Below are 19,730 nucleotides of genomic sequence, written 5' to 3'. Positions count from 1 at the left end.
ACCAGTAAAATTGTACTAGGGAACAATCCTGAACCGGGCCCTGTGAGATGGACAGAGTGACCCAAGAATCCTTTTACATCTCCAACTTCTATCAGTCCAATAAGCAGCGTAATGGTGAAGTGTGAACTGGATCTAAACAACGAATTCAGATGTAATAATCAAGGAGATGCTATGCAGGTAATGAAAATTGTATTTTTAAAGTTAACTTGAGGTGGACATGGTCCTTTTCAAACGGGGTTTTCTCCTTCACAGCCCATCTCCACATGCAGAGATGTCAGAAAGCTGGTCATAATATTCGATTTCGACAAACTGAGCTGTAGCAGCAGATGATTAAGACCTCACCATATCACTGTTCATAGTTCAGTGTTAGACCCTCAGCTGGTGTCAGTCAGTACTGATCTATGCCAGCTACAAACATGGTCCCGAGGGTGCTGGCATCAGATTGCAGCAATCACTCTTATCAAGTCAAAACAAAACCACAGTCACCACACAATGGAATCAAATACCACAATTATTTCTTATTCTAAGTATGTTTCAGAATCTCACTCTGGCCACTGGGAATGGGCGACAGGGGATGGATCACTTGATGATCACCTGTTCTGTTCATTCCCTCTAAAGCACCTGGCATTGGGCACTGTCGGTAGACAGGATACTGAGCTAGATGGACCTTTGGTCTGAACCAGTATGGTCATTCTCATGTTTCTTATGTTCACATCTCAGATACCTCTGTGAGTAAAAGTCATCTTATTAAAAGGTAACCACTGGAGATCACTCAAATGTGAAAGGAAGTGTCATAACCTGACAAATGAGAATAAATACCAATTATATTCAGGAGGAGACACTAAAATTTTGCTGTTCCGTTTCCTGTTAATAAATTCATATACAATGGTCATGCTTGAAAAATTGCCAGTTGCTTCAGTTAGGGCCTGACGCAAAGCTCACTGAAGTCAATGGATTTTGGCTTAAGCCCATAATGCTTTCGACAACTGAATAATCTTACTGAATATTTGCAACATTATAGGTATTCACTATAGATTGAAGTCAACTTATCTCAGCAATTCTTAATTTTTTTCATTCTGCAAACTACAGCTTAACATCGAGATTGTCTCCCTGACAACTCCTGCCTCCCAGTCACAATTCCTGTGACAACTAGAGCAATTGCCTACATGGAAAAGTCATAGCAGGGAATTATTTAATGTATTGTAGCCATCTTTCATATGGTCTTTTCACATGGTATTCTGCAGATCATCAGTGTGCCACAGACAATCACTACATCATCCAAGGCAAAACTGGAAGTTTCTAAGAGTGACAACTGTGTAGCACGGACATAAAGTATCCTCTTCTGACCCTTAAAAGTGTAATTTCCGTAGCAGAAAGTGCTCCCTTATTCATTAACATCAAAGTGTCACTAATGGTGCCACTAGACATCAAGTAGCAATTTTTTCAGGAATCTGGCATATTCCTCACTGGCACAGCTTCCAGACAAGTACAGCATTCAGCTGAATAGCTTTTTCAACAAATGACACGGCACAGCCTTGACACAAAAAGACTTGCACCTCGTCAATCATTCACTCGCCATCAAGTTCAAGTGCTCATCTTCACAGAGATGGATTTGAGCCGCATTGCAGTTAGGGAATGCTAAATATGCAACTTCAGAGGGGGAAAATGGATGTGAGTAAAGTACCAAGCCAAAGTGGCACATCACAGAAGACATGATTTCATGTGTACAGTAACTAGGCAATGCAACTTCTGTAGCATGTGGAAATTCAGACATTAGCTGTACAGAACAACAAAAGCAAAGCAACATGGGCCAAAGATCCAGCCACAAGCTGGTGACCTAAAATACCCCAGCCCAGAGGTTAGATACTGTTTTATCTATGCAGGTTGTTACATGGCAGCCGCCACACTAATAGGTCATAGCAAGTCAAGCCTTTTATCACCAGAGAGGAGAGCAATTCCTGGATTGTTTCTAACACCCAAGTTATTTGTTTCACATAGCTATCAAAGAAATATGATTTGTGCAGTGGGTTCCCTGGTTACTCATTGCTTTCTCCAGCCGATTCCGTTCAGGCTGAACTTACAACCAAAGTTAACCAGCCCGTTTTGAATTATTCAAGTAAAATCATAATGATTCACAACATTTTACATGCGTGCTGACCAAGAATGCTTTACTCAGATAACTCAAAACACACCCAAGGTGCTCAGGAGCTGGATTAGCCAAGCCATAGAAGGCTTAGATTTGGATTTCCAGAGGAATTAAATTTAATGGAAGTTGAGTGTTTAATTCCCTTAGGCCCCTTTGGCAATCCCAGTCCTAATGGACAGGAACAGTGAACATGAAATCTTAGCTTAGTAGTGTTAGCTACAGCACTGCTGCAATTCAAGGAACTCAAACTCCATAAGCCAAATTTTGGGGGCTTTATTTTTTTTTACTTTTCTTTTTACTTTTCCCTTTAATAAAGGGAGAAACTAAGCAACTGTTCCCCCTAGGCCACAGCCAGAGTGTTGCAATGAGTACCAGCTCCTTCACCTCCAAAACACAGATCTGTGTAATTCTATGGAATGTAACAGAAAAAATGTCTCTCTAGAATTCTATATGATGGTCCAAAAAATATGGAAAACTTCTATTAAACACTATGCATTTTTACAGTAATTTCTATAAAATCTCAACAGTTTCATCCTGATTATCTTCTATCAGACTTTTCCATGGGCTGAAGGAGAAGGAGGGGGAGAGACATGTTTTTGGTTGTGGTATTTGATTTATGTAAAAGGAGCTTTGGAAGAACAGGTTTAGCACTTTATGGTCAATAACAAAAAGCAAAAATGGTGACTTTGGCCCACAATAAACAGACAGAAGTGACCCATTAGATTTGCCAGCAGTCATTCGGTCAAATGATTCATTTACCATCTAAGTGCCTCTGAGCAGAAATATGCTACAGTTGGTCACATAAGTAGGTGAGAACTGCCAGTTCTAAGGCACATCTGGAAATGCTGTGTTTTCTCACCACACTATCTGCTAATTCGACTCCTATGACAGTGGTACAGTATGACCAGTAAGCAGGGAATGTTTGCCCTGTGCAAAGCCCTGGTCAAAAAGAGCGGAACCAAGTTATCAACCAGAAATCTATTTGACTGTATATTTTAAAGGAAGCGAGGAAAAAACTGGATTGCTTGCCACCTCCTCCTTCATTCCAATCTGCCTCATTTCTCTCCGGAGAGTTTCCCCGCTTTTGATCCTTTGCTCACCAGTACAAGAGATACAGAAATCAAAATGCTGCCCTATGTGTTCGCTTAAATATCTTTAGATGACTTACCCTGACTTGGGGTACTCTGAGATCCTGTGACTTCTCCCAGCCTTGCAGATCCTTTGTCATGACATCTGTCCTACCTGAGAAGGACTGCTGAAGAACTGATCAGAAAATGGTTTTTTTCCCCCACTATGGAAATTTTATGCAAATGAAATAAAAATATTTTTGTCAGCGTTTTCCATGGAAAATTACAACTTGTCAGGAGAAAAAAAAATCAAAATCCAAATCAAAATACTTCTGTTTTCAGCCAAAATATTTTGGAAGTGCTACACCAGGGTGCTTCATCAGAGTTGGAGTTCGGTTGCTCATACTCCTATTCCCCTCTCCAGCCCAGGCTCTCTGGTTGGACTACCTCCCTCACCATGGTCTCCTTTCTTGGTGAGGAGAGGCATGCATCATGACAGTCGGACCAGGGAATGTTTAGTGCATCTTGGGAGAGGAAGTCCTGCTGAGAAGTCCACAAAGAAGAATGGGAGCAGCAGGAGCTCAAACTACAATTCCCATAAGGCACTGTGGCAGCATTTCAGAATCTAAATATTTTGGTTTTCAGACAAAATATTTCAGTTTCCCTGGCATTCAGCTTTTTGACGAAAAAAGGCTAAGTTTAAAAGAAAAATCTTTTGTGAATCTTTTTTAGTTGAAAACCCAATTTTCTGTTGAAAAACAATTTCATCAGAAAAATTTTCCACCAGCTCTAGTTGGGTACATCTCCCCTCACACCCAAAGCTCATAAACACTGCTCCTATACCAACCAAGTAGGTCATTTCAGAAGACTAAGGTTTCCCTCCCATTACGCTTGCCGTCTTACACGGAGACACTGTGGGGGAAGCCCACATGGCTGACTTTTAACTGATTTGTTGTCAGGTACATTTTCAATAATTTAAGGCCTCTGACACGTTATCCCCCACTATTAATATTTTTCTTACCTATGCTATTAGCTACCATAGGCAATGAGGGCATTTCATAGAGAATTCAACCGCGAATTGGCTTCTGAGCCAGTATGCAAAGTCCCTAGGTTATTGATTCCTGTAGATTATAATATGCCATTGAACAATCTGATCTGATGAACTCAATTAAAACAGTCCTCTAATTTAGTGCCACTCATTCATTACCATGTGGCATTCTTAACGGCCACATGCTCAGTTATTTATTGCTCTCAATTCACAGTTTTCAGCACCCCCTTTCATAGATCAGGCTGCTACATACTGTATTTGTTCACAGTCAGAAGCCACATGCATTAACCCAAGGAATCACTGCAGTCTTCAAATAGATTTTGAGTAAAGCAGAGCCCACTTAACCAGCCCCTTAACACAAGGCACACCAGCCTAGAGGAGAACATATCCCGAGTGCAATACATTCCAAGCACCCTGAGCAACGGATAACCGGCACAGCACATTATGAAAGCCTGTTTAAATGGCACATTTGGGATTTACCTGCAAGCTTAGTGACAGCAGAAAACAGAGGTGTGAGTCTGGGACAGTGTGAATATTTACTTCAGTTTTGATACTTCATACTCCTATTTGCCCCTAGAAATGCCCAGCACTGTGCTTCCCCTTTCACAGTCGCTTGTAACACATAGGTTCCTATTGCATTTCTGCCCCATTGTAACCAAAATATCCCCCCTAAGTCCCTGTGTTTAAGGAGAGTCTTTCAGAACTGACGGTTAGCCCTGCAGAGGTTAAGAACATTAGAGCAAGTCACTGAGCTCTCAGGCAAGGGCATTTTGCTCTTGGTTCTAAATGCCTTTGCTGCAGCTCAGATTTTCATCCTATTATTTCAAATGGTAGGAACTTGGCCATTGCTCACTTTCATACTGTTGCCATTATTACAAAGCAGCATCTCTTTAAATGGTGCCAGGCTTAGTCACTCCAACAGAAGAAGGGATTATGGGAGGGTGCCCGCTTGCTCACCGCTTCCCTCATTTCATCAGCCATTCACCAACTCATTCTTCAGTAAGAGAAATAAAAATCAGTGGTAGGCGGAGCTCTAGTGGTACATTTAGCTTTTCTGGCGTGACACAGGTAGTAACACAGCTGAGATTAAACAGTTGTGTCTTTTCTCCAGAGCCAGCTTGGCTGTGGTATAGCTGCCTCTCAGTTAGAGGTTGGAATGTTTCTGGCAAGGCGTGAGCATCTCTTTTCTAGATGGAACATGCCCACTGGTAGCTTTGGTATTTAAAGAATATTCACTTTTGTCTTAGTAACTTGCTTCGTTCTTAACCCAAGTCCCAGCTACCTGTATGAAGAGCAAGTCACAGCCTGACCACTGAGTTAGGAATAAGCCCATGAGTATAGGGAAAACTTTGAACAGATTATTAAACCTGGTTGTTACAGCACTTACACGGTTTTATAGACTATAAACCCTCCCATGCATTGCAATAAGTGCTTCCCTGCTAGTCCCTTGCAAAAGGAGGGGAATGATGGCCTCACAGCTACAGTGAATCTCCGCTGACCTTGGTTCCATATAGTCTGTGCTTGACATTAAGCAATTCATTTCACCCCTCGGTATCTCTGTCACTTATCTGCAAGTAAGGGATAACAGCAGTTGTCTTTCCCACAGAGGTTTTACGAAGCTTAATTAGTTTGTGCTTTGAGATCCTCTGCTGGGAGGCATTTGGGAGTACAGGTCATCCTGAAGTTTTGCACTATGAGGGATGGGGACTGTTTCAGCCTTGTTCCACTTTATGAAAAAATTAAGTTTAATCCATCAATTTGTTTTATATTAATATGGAGCTATATGGAATTTTGGTGTGGCCTGCATGTTTCCAGAAAAGTTGAGCCTCACTGTTCCAGTGAGTCAGCAATAACTTATGTTCATATGGCACCAGAAATCTGATCTTTGCCTATTCTGGTATTTGACAGAACTCCTGGATCTGGGGTCACTGTGTTAGGGAAGATGATAAAGGCACACTCCTTTCCTGACTCATATTATATTCTTTGAGAGAAGGAATAGTTTTAGGGTTTAAAACAGGGGATTGCGAGTCATGGCTTTTGAGTTCTTGGCCTTTGCCACAGATTTCCTACCTGTTATTTAGTAGCGTACTCAGTATCGTGTTCAGAGAACACCTGTCTAAGCTGTCTGTCTCCATGTCTCTCTCTAGCCTACATCCTATTAGAAGAAAGAAAAGGAGTTCTTGTGGCACCTTAGAAACTAACAAATTTATTTGAGCATAAGCTGTTAGAATCCATGTGGAGTCCACAAAACAGCCCTCTGCCACTCTTAGCTCCACTAGACCATCCCTTCCAACCAGTATATTTCTCCTACAAGATTAATCTTTGCTGTGGTGGGCCTTTCCTGGCTGGAAAAGTTTTGCACCTCATTGCAGCGAAGCCACTCTTCATACATTGCAATGTTTATCAAACTCAGAGGCCTGGTTTTCAGTTTAAAGCCAAACAACCTGCAACATCTCCCTTTGTACAGAAATCAGCAGCATTGGCTGGTAGGTAATATATTGATTTTCAGATACTGTAGCTGGTGTTTAAAAACACTATCCATAGGAGACCTTTCATATTCAGGCGAGCATCTCATGCCCTAATGCACTTATTGTGTGGCGTAATGTACAAACTGCTAATACATAAGTAACTCTATAAATAAGGAGGTGCCAGAGAGACACTTTTCATGTTGTACCCCGCGGCCCTTTGCCAGTAAAGGCTTGAGATATTAGTTCTGTAGATGCAGTTAGATCACGATTAAGTATGTGATTGTTTAGTCTGTATTGCTGAATATTCGCTCTGCTCCATTAACCCTTTGGAGACTGTAGATAAGACACCCAGGGCAGGATTTTCCAAAGCACTCCGCTCCCACTGAAGTCAGTTGTAAAACTCCAATTGAAACCCACAGTTTACAGTGCTGCCTAATCAATGGAGAGGTACAGCCCAGCAGTGTTCTTTAGGCTTTATATAGGAACCATGTTAGGAAAAAAAAATAAGGTGATTCAGAGCAAGTTGGGATGATTATTTCCCTCTTCAGCTTGTTAAAACTTTCAAAAACCTTGGTCTTTCTCCAGGTTGGAGTAAGGCATAGGGTGTTTTTCCCTAGCAACTGCAGAGACTTAAGGCTGCCATTAGTGTTCATGACTGTTACCTGCTTACTCCATCTGAGCACAGAGGATAAAAAAAAAAGTTTCCTCTTCAGAAAGTAGCATCTCTGTGTAGACTGCCTCACTAACACACTATAATAATATATCACCTATTGTGAAGGGGTACACAAACCCCACACTAGGACAGAAGGGGTTAAAAGACAATACAGGGCACAGCTAGCCCCATCTCTCCACCCCTGCAGAACATGCTCCAGCTGGGGACAAGGTTAAAAAGGGAGCAACCCAGATCAGACTGGGGAAGGAGTACGGACCTACCCTGCAGGCTCCTGCACAAGGGGCTAGACATGCCTCTGAGATAAACTAGGGCTGGATGCCAAGCAGGAGTGTAGCCATGGGTGGTCCTGGGTAGTATCCAGGCCCACACAAATCTGAGCTGGGGTGTAGTGCTGCCACAATGGCCCAGAGCATCACTCGGGCACCTAAAATCCAGGACGGACCTCTGCGCTCGCCCTTCAGAAAGCTACGCTCCGGCAACTCTGCCTTGCCATTTTCTGAGCCGCCCCATACACATGCCCAGCTTGGCAGGTGAAGCCCTGTGTCTGGGAGCACCAGGGCTAGGAAGAGGGTATGGCGTCAGGGGAGAAGCTGAACTAGCATGGTTTGTCATTGCCCATCCACCCAAAAGTCAGGGCCCAACCAAATTTCCACTCCTAGCTACGCCACTGATGCCAAGCCCGGTTGGGGCTGATTGATTGGTTTCCTTTCTATTTTTTCTTGTTCCTTATTGGGGACCAGAAGCAGAGACAGCAGTGGTACGAAGTGATCCAAAGAGGGTAACACAGTAGGGTGCACCGCCCCGCCCCAGAGGTCAACACTGCTGACCCTCCTAGGCCCCTCGGTTGGAACCCGGTGGAGTGGGTGGGCCTGGGCTCCCCCGCTGAGTGGACGATAACCACTAGGCCACCTAGCCACTGAGGACCCTACTATACGTACGTATGGCACCTTATATCTCAAGACAGCTCACAGAATTGAACTGATATACAAACCAGATACAGCCAGCACTTCATTCACCACTGGAAAGCAGCCTCCCACAGACTGAAACGTGGCCATGGTTTAATGGTGCACTTTAACACTACACTGCAGTTTTAACCAGCAAATGAAGAATGATGCTGCATCCAGCTGAAAACGCAGGCAGAACTCAGGGAGGCTTAATGTAATAAACCAAGCTGGAATATGGTTACGCACATGCATACGCACATACCCCCACATGCATTCTTCCAAAAAGCACCACGTGTTAATGGCCACAACTGATGGAGTCCTCAGCGTAGCAACTCTCAGGAAAGAGAGAAGAACAGCACCCTTTGGCAGCACAATGCTGGGGCAACTGGATCACTACTGATACACAGGACAAGAAAGCCACCTACAAAACAACCACATCACTTCCTGCAACACCTGATACTGACCCAATCTGACCCTGCTTCCTGTAGGATCACCCAAGGAGCTACCCATTATTGTTGGAATGAGGCTTTTAAAGAGGGGTTAAGTAAGGAGGGGGAGGAGGGAGGCTCCAGATAACATAAAAAGTCCTGTTTCCCCTAATGACAAGTCATTAGATGCTAAGAATATATTGTAGCAGGATGGAACCTTGCTCTACACCAAGGGCACCCTGTGCAACCCCCAGCAGTATGAAATATGCAGGCTGTTACATTTACATGCTGCCGTCACTTTCCTGCTGCTTCAGGAACAAGACAATAGTCCAAGGAGACTGCTGCTGCAATCTTTCCTCTTGCTCTTTTGAATACCCTTAAGCAGCACCGCCTTCAGCCAAATGCCAAGCAAACTGGGCTTTCATCCTCCATGGCAGCATTTCTCCCAGAGGAAAGCACATCAAAGCTGTCAGTCCAGCTTTCACATCATCATTCACTGAGAAGTCACCAGCTCCCTCCTCCCCCCACCTGTCCCACAACAACTGAGCAACTTTGCCACATCTGCGTCAGCCCCCGAAAGCAACGCGGAAGAGCCCGCAGCCAAAGCAACAGCTGCAGCAGCTGCTGTCACCACTGGTCAGAGGAAAGGGCTGACAATAAAGTACCTCTATTTCTTCTCCATTGTTATTTATTGTATTACAGTCAAGACTGGTGCTAGATGCCCTACATACACACAGTAAGAGACAGGGGTGTAGGGATAACTTAGCTGACTTAGGGCATGTCTACACTTACCTCCAGAGCGAGCGAGCCAGCGGGGATCAATTTATCGCATCTAGTAAAGACGTGATAAATTGACCGCCAAGCGCTCTCTCCGATACTCCACCAGAGTGAGAGTGGAGTTGACAGGTGGAGTTGACAGGGGTGCGTCAGCAGTCGACCTACCGCAGTGAAGACACTGCGGTAAGTAGCTCTAAGTATGTCGACTTCAGCTGCATTATTCAGATAGCTGAAGTTGCATAACTTAGATCAATCCCCCCTGCAGTGTAGACCAGGCCTTAGACCTGAAGAAGAGCTCAGTGTAAGCTCTGAACCTTGTCTCTCTCACCAACAGAAGTGGTCCAATGATATTACCTCATTCACCTTGTCTCTCTGACTTAGATAACTTAGCTTGAGCAGGTCCAAGTTAAGCTGAAATAATTAACTATTGTGAATATGTTTATAGTAAATAGGGGAGGCAAAAACTAACCAAAACTAACTATTGTGGGAATGTTTATATTAAACATAGGCAGAAACATACTGAACTGATAAACTTGCCTTACACAATCTGCAGAATGACTGGTCCTTACACGTGAGAAGTATAGAGTTTAGTAGCTTAGAAAGATGTATATAAACTGTGTAGTGTGAGACTTGAATTGGAACTGTGGTATCGCCCTGCACCTAAGCCCACTGTGTCTGGGTCCGGCCAGCACAGGCAAAGAGCTGTCACATGCCTAATAAAGATACCTGAGTAAACAGCTGAAGTCAAACTGCATTTTTTGGATCCCAGACAACTGGACGAACTGTTCTTCCAGAGCAGGACAAGGTGTTCTGGATCAGTCAAGTGGAAAGGTCTTAGAGGGAATCCCAAAAAGGACCTGCCCCCAAGAGCTTACAATTTAATTATATGAGACAGAAGAAGGATTAGTATCTCCATTGCACAGATGGGGAACTGAGGCAGAAAAAAGTGAAGTGACTTGCCCAACGTCACCCAGGAAGTCAGTGGCAGAACCTAGGAACTGAACACAGAACTCTCAACTCATACTCTACTGCCTTCACCATAGGACCATTCTTCCATCACATCCAAGTTGGATGAGCTAGAACTGCAGCTGGTCATAATGGCAGTCCTCACCCTGGGGCACAGGAGGAAGTTATCAGGCTGTGAGCATTTTTCACTGTTGCTTGCAGTTAGCAGAGTTTTCATTTTATGAATCTTTTGAACCAGCATCTTCTGTGGAGGTGGAACCATTGGTAGAGAACTTCCTTGGGGACCTGGTAAAAGGCAACAGTGACATTCCATGACACTATCACTACAAGCAAGATGATGATGACACTTGCAAAGCAACACCCATCAGCAAGGCCTGTAGCCCATCTGGAAGCCCACATGAGGCAGCATATTCAGAACAAGACATTTCTTTCCCTTCCCTTTATTTTTAGATGAACCAGAAACTGGTGTAAGGTGGCAGATAACTTCACACTCCAAGGCGGTCTTTCGTATCAACAGAAAACACACCACACAGGCAGCAGCACCCACTTTCTATGCTGCCCAGGCTATGAACTTATGTCCTGTGGTGGAGCTATCACTTTCAAGGGCAAATTCTTCATGCCTACACATTTCTTGCCTTCTCTGTGGAGACTGCTATCAACTGGACTGAGACCAAAGAGCTGTCAGACAGCACTGATGTTTCCGTCGCCACTGCCTTGGGCAAGATTTGAACTATGGACTTTTAGGCTCTGTATCCTAGAATCCAAGTTGCCTCATTCGTTGTCATTTTTCTTTACCGAGAAGTCACACAATGCACCAGCCATCCTCTCACAACTTAGTTCCGGTTACAACTGGGGCTTCTCCTGGAGTCTAAAAGAGAGTCAGCTTTTCGGGAGGCTTTTGGGAGCTATCTTCCCATCATAGGGTCCCTACTTCCCTCTTCCACCCCCTGCATCCCTCCAAATCTCTCCTCTCCAGGATCCTTGACCCTGCCCCCCACGCCCACATCAAAATCCCAGGTCCAGATTCTTGCATCTGGATGAGCTTCAGGTCCTTCACCAAATAACAGGGAGAGAAAGGAAGGGGATTTTCAGCCTCTTCTGTGCTTTGTTTGGTTACAGCCACTCAGGGTTAGCTTTGTATTACTGTAGCATTTAAAGGCCCAAAGCAGCACATGGCCCCGTTGTCCCAGGTGCTTCACACACACATAGTAGGAGAGTTCCTGCCCCCAAAGAGATTAGCCTGCATAGAAAACAAGAGGTAACTAGGGGATGAAACAGACAGCAGAGAGAGGTAGGGTACAGGAAAAAGGTGTTTTCATGGACTGCACTTGCTCTAAACTGCACTCGGCTGCTTACAAGCAACAAAAAGGGGTTGTACAGAAACCATGAATCAGGCTTTTGGTCTAGGAGAGGGCAGGAGCATGGCAATACAGCCCTCTCCATCTAAGGAAGGTCAGATGCTCCACAGTGCCCTTGCAAGCAGGCAGCTCTTAGTGGGAGAGTGACTCTACAGTGGGGGCATAAGGGGATGCAGGGATTGAAAGGCGGCTCTGAATTTTACAACAGGCAAAGGCACTTATCTGCCCACAGTTGGCTCCACTCTTTATGCTACTGGCTTCTTTAATTCTCAGAGGCCTGGAAAAGACAAGAGAGACAGCTCTTGCTCAGCTTTCCATGACTGCTTACAGCAAAGACCAATTTAAACCCCACACACACACCCCTCTAGAACTTGCGGCAATCAAAGTCCACCCCACAGGGACATGCCATTTCCTCCAGATTGCAATATGGCCATTCATTTTCAGATGCCGGTGTCACTGTTCAAGATGACTAGCGCACACTGGGAAATTACAGCTTAAAAAAAAAATAGCCCTATGTGCCAAGAGAAAGGGAGAAGCGCATGCCAAGCTCTGTTCCAAGAAGGTTATGTTAGAAAACTGGGCAGTGAGCTGAAAGGATAACTTCAGATGCATTGACGCAGATGCAGCCCATGTACTTAACCTGGACGCCAACAAGCAATACAGAACAGCTCTGCAATTTACCCCAGAAGGGTGGGGAGCTGGAAGCTCTCTGCTGCCAAAATGCCCTTCAAATTGGCCAAAAGGTACATTTGGTTGCTTGTCAGTGCAGCAGATGCAGAATAGCCATCCTTTCTCTGCCCTGACCTCCTCAAGGACAGCAAGAGCCGCTTCCGAGAAGAAACCAAGGGACGTTACAGCAGATTTTGTTCATTTTGGGTTTTACAAGTTATAAAAATTTCCAAGCCTGACTACAAAAATGGCATCTAGATACTTTTACCAAAACCACTTGTTAAACAGATCGGTGATGGGCTTTTAAAGTTACTTCTTGAAGTGAACTGCTAAAATTTCAAACGATTTAAAACTGCTTGGGACACTGGAACAATTCCGCGTAGAACTTATTTACAGAGTCATTTTTAATGGAATATTTATTTAGTGAAATGGATGCCAGGTGTACATGCTTTATGAACTCATTAGATTGGTATATAGCCAAATCCTGACCATATTTAGCGGTTTTGCTCCCTCAGTGATTTCCACTTCTTACAAAGTAACAGCCAAATTTGACCTATTGTGTCCCAGTCAGAAAATGAGTATTTTCAGCCTAGACAACAAATCTGGCCTCCTTAAAATCCCTGGAGCTAAATTATTTTCTCGTTATGCTAGTGTAAAAATCCAGATTGAGGCCATTGGCACCAATGGAGTTATTCTGGATTGGCACATAGGTGCAGGAGGGCAGAATTTCATCTGCGTGGGTATGCAACACAACCGCTAGAGCTGTTTGTAACTGTAAAATGTCCACCTTCACACCATATGCCTCTGCCTACAAAACCAATGTTGCACTCACCCTAACTGGTATTTCCAGTTTACTAAAATCCTCAGAAAGACCACAACAGTCATCATCTCAATCTTAGAACTTGTACTTATATGTAGTACCAGAAGACCTCCCCAGTATTCAAAAATTGCCAATTCCCTTTCCCCACCCCCCAGCCTTTAGAAGACAGGGCTTGATTAGTTTGCATGCATTATATATATAAACAACATTAAAGCAAGAGAAACCCAAGCCAAAGAGAGGAGTTTTGCATTGAATTCTGACAGCATGAATCCTGAGGTCCCTTTTTATCTTTTGCAGGAGCAAGATCCAGAGTCCTGGGCCAGCTCTTCTAAAAGTTCTGACTCACGTGCTTGCCAGCTTCCCCATACTGGTTAACAGTTTCATGGTTTCAGTGGAATGTCGTTATCACAAGAGATCATGGTTGCAGAAGGAGAGGCAATCTCCCAGGTAGGAAGGCCCAAACCCATGAAGCACTTCAAATATCAGGATAGTGACCTTGAACTGGACTCTGTGCTCAATGGGAGAGTGGAGCAACTGTAGATGCTAAGTGGATGAGTAGTTCAGCTGTGTATCAGTAGAGCTTTTTTAAGGTATCTTGCTTCTTTCCTAGCTATCATGAGTTGCAATAATCAAGCCAGGAGGTCACAAATACATGGATCACTCTGACCAGACCCAGATAGAAATGGGCATTTTTTGCTATCATGGATGTTTGGGCATCCATGGGTACAGAAGAGTTGATGGATGCTGAAACTGTGGACTGACAATCTGATGGTCATACATTATATGCTACAGAGAAGGCAAGTTCTTCAAAGGGCTTTCCTCTTCCTACCAGCATCCTCTCTATGTTGCTTGGATTCAGCTTTAGCCAGCTGCTCTTCATTCAGCCACTGATTTTGGCTAGGCACTGAGAAATGTGTGAGAAAGTACTGATCTCATTTGATGTACTTCTAAGAAAACCTGGTGGTGTCCATCACAGATCCACAAGCAATAGTGTGGGAAAGCAACTTCCCCATAGGTTGGAGAATTCCACCTTTCAAATGCAGAGATTTATAACCATGCCTTTTGTGCTTCTGAACAGCTTAAAGAAAGCACTGGGCATTCTTTGGGTGGCACCAGGGTTTCCGAGGTTCTAGAAGGCTTCTGACTACCATCAGGTTTCCAAGTTCCATTCAAACTCTGCTCGGTAGCACAGAGAGCTGTTCTGTAATGGCCGTAATCCCCTGTTGTCTTCTAGCGAGAATTCCCTTTCATCCAGCCCATCTGGCTTCAAACTGAAAAGGAAACTTCTTTCAACTCTCTGGTCTCATCATGCCTCCTCTTTTCCCTGATGATTTCGCCTGTCTAATAGGAACAGTAATTTCTATTTATGTTAAGACCAGAACCAGGTCTGATACAGTGTCTGGAACCACATCAAAACTTCCCTACATTTTCAGGGATATGGGGATCTGAGGCTTTCATTCAGCAGCGATGTGTTTGCATCCATGAATTTCATGGGGGTGTATTCTCAGAAGGAATGCTTGCGGGACTATGAAAGGAATAGCCAACTTCTTAGGATTCTAATGGACCAGGTGTTAAGGCCATATAGTCTCCTGCCCTTTTACATCTGCGCCAATTGTGCAATAAACATTGATTCCACATTTCATGCCCTGCTTTAGAAATACAACAATTCTGTGCACACATAACCATCAAATAGGCAAACATTTCATGAATGACTCTGCCGCTAGGCTCAAAGAGTTACTAACCTAATTTGGTCAGAGAAATGGTCTCTGCCTTGGAATGGAACAAATAGCATTGATTTTCCAAAAAGTGTTTCATCAGGAAGGTGTACGGTGCACAATAATTACCTATGTTCTCTCAATCTGTGAGACAGAAGACCAGCTGTACACCCACCCACCTCCTGGCACAGTGCCCAAGGACGCTGGCATTTTCCACCGTTGCCTCGATAAATCAGGCAGAAGACAAAGGAAAAGCGCATCAAAGTTTCCACCAGCTGGGCGTCATTTGGGGTTATAAGAATTGTAGTCTAAGCTTCAGTTACAACAGTAACGGTTTATAATGTGCTACAAATATCCTATTAGGAAAAATAACTTTTTAACCACAAAATTCACCCAGCAATGTGAAATATGTGATTGGGTTTTGCCAGGGCAAAGCTTAAATATTCTGTATGTCCTAAAAATTCACAAAACAGAGTCCCCCTGGCCTCCCACATACAAACCTGGCATGGTGAGTTCTGATCTAATGGTTAGAGCCTGGAGAATCAGAAGACCTGGGTTCTATTCCCAGATCTACCACTGACTTTCTGCTTTCTTCCTCTGTTTCCCCATCTAAGGAATAGGGATAGTAATATCTACCCACTGACATGGCATGAGGATCAAGGGACAACAGGAGCAGCTTCTCTTCAGTGAACTAATGGGACCTCAGCTTCAGTTTTTGTTGCTCACTGTGGTCATCTCCCTTGAGTAATGTGCTCTCTGTAGATGGATGGAAGAACTTTTGTTGTAGCAGGCTGCTGCTGACTCAGTGGGAGACACTGAAATGGCATAGTCATCATGTGAGGCATGCATGAGGGTTTATTTAACGCTTTCCTGTGCTCAGCAGACCTACAGTTGCTAGACTGACAGTCCAGCCATCATAAGGTTACTTTCCAAATAATTTTTTTCAGATTAATGGAAAGAAGAACAACAGGCAAGTCCCCACGGAACAGCACAGTGTATTTCTCTTCTGTAGCAGGCTGCAGAAACTCTAAGAACAAAATGGCAGCTGCCCCTGCAAACCCTAAAAATGTGAAGGTGCAATACACAAAAAACATTGTAATAGCGTCACAGAACATATACCAAAGATTCCACTTGTCAAACTGGTATAGAGAATATTAAAAAGGCACTTCATACAGGAATACTTGAAGGGGAAAATGGTTAGGATGGATGTGAAGGAAAGGGACAATACATTTCTCCATAGGGCTTGGCAAATTGAGGATAAGAGTCCACACAGACTGTGCAAGGTAAAAAGAGTCGAATGTTATCCGGGGATATTTATGATGTTTTATACAGAGACACTATTATCCTTTGGAATGGACTACAGAAGAATCATTTTGCTACTTCATGGATCCAAGGCTCTAAAAATCTGTGTTACACTTAGGAGAGTAAAAGTGAAGTATGCAGAAGTGATCAAAGAAGAACAGGCTGGTTTTATAGCCAGCAGGGGAAACAACTGATCATATATTCTTCCTATGACAAACAACTGAGAAAGTAATTGAGAGCCTAGCAGAAACCAATGTTGTTACCCCAGCATTATTGATTTTAGGCAGACATCTTAATCTAACACATGACAAAACTTTGGCCATTGCAGTAAGATATGACTTTCAAGGAAAAGTGATATTTATAAGGTAGTTTATGGCTCAGAGATTCTTATGAAATCAGGCCCAGGCGATAAATGAATGGAGAGAAAAGGACTTTTTAAGCAAACTTTCTACCTATTTTTTTTTTAAAAAGCTAAACTATGATTCAAGTGAACAACACAGGAGGAGGACTCCTCTTCCATGCTAAACGGAAACCGGTAAAATGAAATTTATTATTTTCAAATAAATGTTTCCTTATATGGGTTAGACATTAAGAAACCCTTAGATCATCAACAGCACACTCAAAGTTCAGAAATTCAAAGCTCACCCAAAATTTGGATTTTTTTAAAAAAACAAGCCTAAGACCAACAGAAATATTTCTGTTGTTTCATTAAAAAAAAAAAAAAAAAAAAAAGTTTTTAAAGCAAAAAACATCCCCTTGTCCTGTTTGCAACCCACAGATTGCAGCACTGTGGAGCTGAAAGTGAAATTGATATAAGCAAAAAGGTGAAGCTGGCTTAATTTCTTTTCACTGGCCAAGCAGAGAGAAACGCAGAGAACAAAAACAGCAGAGATCAAAGCTGCCTTTTTAAAGGTCTAAAATTATCTGAGGATTTTAAGGATGTGAGTAACATAAAGAAGGAAATGTGTTTTGTTACTGAGAGCAGTTTTTAAATTGACAGCAGAGCTGTAAAACTGAAAGAATAAAAAAGCACCAGGCATGACTAAAATTGTTGTTACAGTAGAACCGCAGAGTTATGAACACCAGAGTTACAAACTGACCTCAAGAAGCAGAGATTAAAAAAAGCAAATACTGTACAGTACAGTGTTAATCATAAACTACTAAAAAATAAAGAGAAAGTTTAAAAATATTTGACAAGGTAAAGAAACTCTTTCTCTGCTTGTTTCATTTAAATTAAGATGGCTAAAAGCAGCGTTTTTCTTCTGCATAGTAAAGTTTCAAAGCTGTATTAAGTCAATGTTTAGTTTGAAAGAACCACCATAATGTTTTGTTCAGCATTATGAACAACCACCATGCCCGAGGTGTTCATAACTCTGAGGTTCTACAGTAATATTAACCAATGTAGGCACCCTCTATTGGAGGGACCTCTGAATTTAATCTCCCTGGCCAAGAGGATCCTGAGTGCTGTGATGGGAAGAGCGAGACTGCTGCTGCCAGGAGTGAGAGGAGCCTTGTTTTGGAGGCTCAGATGTGGTGTGCTCCATTTTGTGGGGAGTGAAGAAAGCGTAGCTGCTGAATGAGTAGGAGTCTTCTCTGAGCTCCGTCCAAGTGGGACACCAGCCTGCTGCCGTGGTCCCCTGTTCTGACTCGGGAGCTGAGACTGTGTTACCGCTCCCCAGATCAAGGGACAGGAGATTGCTAAGCTGCTGCTAGAAAGCCAGTACCCACTGCTAAGAAACTGGTGCGGCTTCGACCCAGCAGGGAGCCAAGGTGGCTATTGCGGGGTTTTATGGGAACCTGGCCAAAGGCTGTGGCTGTGACCAGAACTGACTGAGGCTGGCATGCAGTGAAAGTAATCACAATATTTTGTTTGGAAAAATGCTTTCGAGGGAAGGGGAATTGCAAAGAGACTTCAAGTGGTTTCCTTTCGTCTGAGAAGTGAAGAAGCGGTCTTACTGACTAATCAGGATCCAGGATTACTGACCTCTGGTTACAGCACCTCCCATCTTCAGAGAGGTCATGCAGCTTGGATTCATCCCCAGTTGGAATCGCTTTGCCCCTGTTCAACTTGGTTGGACTACTTTACCAGGCCCACAGAGTGCTGTCCCCAGCTTCAAGATCTTCAAGCATGCCCACGCAAGCAAGCATCTAGAACTCAGAAATAAAGAGGCGTGCACACTCAGGGGAGGGGTAATTGGGGCCAGTGTAAATGTAAGTTAGTTACATTTTATTTACTACTGTAAATTGCATTAATTGGTTTATTCAAGTGCCCCTTCTGACTTAATGTGGCTGTGCCAGTCTGTTACATCAGATTTTTCTGTGTTAAGTAAAAGCATGTTAACTCTAACGTAAGAGTTTATTGTTTATAATTGGTACTTTTGAGTTAGACCCACTGCATAGATTATCTCAGGTTTATTCCTGGAGGCTCCCAAGGCACACCCATGACTGTGTACAGGGCCTAGCCAGGTGCAAGCAGCACCAAGATTAATTTGCTTATATCTAAAAGGACTGTGGCAGAGGGGTGGGTAGAGGATTTCCACCTATCAAGCATCACCACTGGAATCCTTGGATCTCCTTTTCTGTTGACAAGATCAGGAACCTGGGCACACAGGCGAGCATTGCCTGCTCCCAAGTAACCCCAGAGAGAGAGGGAGGGTTACGCCAAATCGAACCTTAGTTTTCAAATATAAGCATCAAAGGCTATGTTTGAGCATTTAAGTGAGAGATGGGCCTAAACAAATCTGCACCTTCTCCTTCCCCTGCCCAATCTAGATTTCTACACTGCCCTGAATCTTTGGATATTCAGAATTCACACCTGAATTTCACAGCCTAAAAACTTCTCTAATTTAAAGTGACACTTACGTGCCTAAAACAAATACTTCACAGACCTCAGTACTGATTTGAGCCTGTAACTCTGCAGAGACCTAAGTGTTCTCGTGTGAGTGTCCCCAAACCTTTAAAGCTCTTATTGGCCTGGGACCTAATTAGCTGAGAAGCCCTCCTCCCACATTTCCTCTTCCCTTGTGATGGTACTGCATTTGTGATCTGTGGGGCCTCTCTAGTGGGAACCACCTCCCCCCCAGCTCAGAAAGGAGGCAGGCAGACTATCTGGTGTTTTCCAAGAGTGGCCCTCCTCTTGGGAATTCACTCCCTCATATGACGTGAAACAGACATCGCCTTTAGGGTTCATTACAAAACACGGGTGTGTTTTCTCAGGCTCTGGGATGGAGGTGAGAGGTAATGGCCTGAATACAGTCTTTAGTGAGGATGAGTTGTTCTTATATGCGATTGCTTGGCTGCGTGATTAGTTTTATTATGTGTATCAGAGTTGTTTGGGGCTGGATTTGCC

General features: G+C 43.6%; 1 long non-coding RNA gene across 1 annotated transcript in view; it reads right to left on the bottom strand.

Annotated features, from left to right (window-relative positions):
- Positions 1-10,415, bottom strand: part of LOC122466615 — a 72,164-nt gene extending 61,749 nt beyond the window's left edge. Inside the window, exon 1 of the long non-coding RNA XR_006292269.1 lies at positions 10,278-10,415. This is a non-coding gene — a long non-coding RNA (uncharacterized LOC122466615). The remainder of the gene's footprint in view (positions 1-10,277) is intronic.
- Positions 10,416-19,730: the final 9,315 nt, after the last annotated feature.

This window comes from Chelonia mydas, chromosome 7, assembly GCF_015237465.2.
Source record: "Chelonia mydas isolate rCheMyd1 chromosome 7, rCheMyd1.pri.v2, whole genome shotgun sequence".
NCBI lineage: Eukaryota > Metazoa > Chordata > Testudines > Cheloniidae > Chelonia > Chelonia mydas.
Note: the sequence above shows the minus strand (reverse complement) of the source record. Positions and strands in the feature narration are given on the sequence as shown.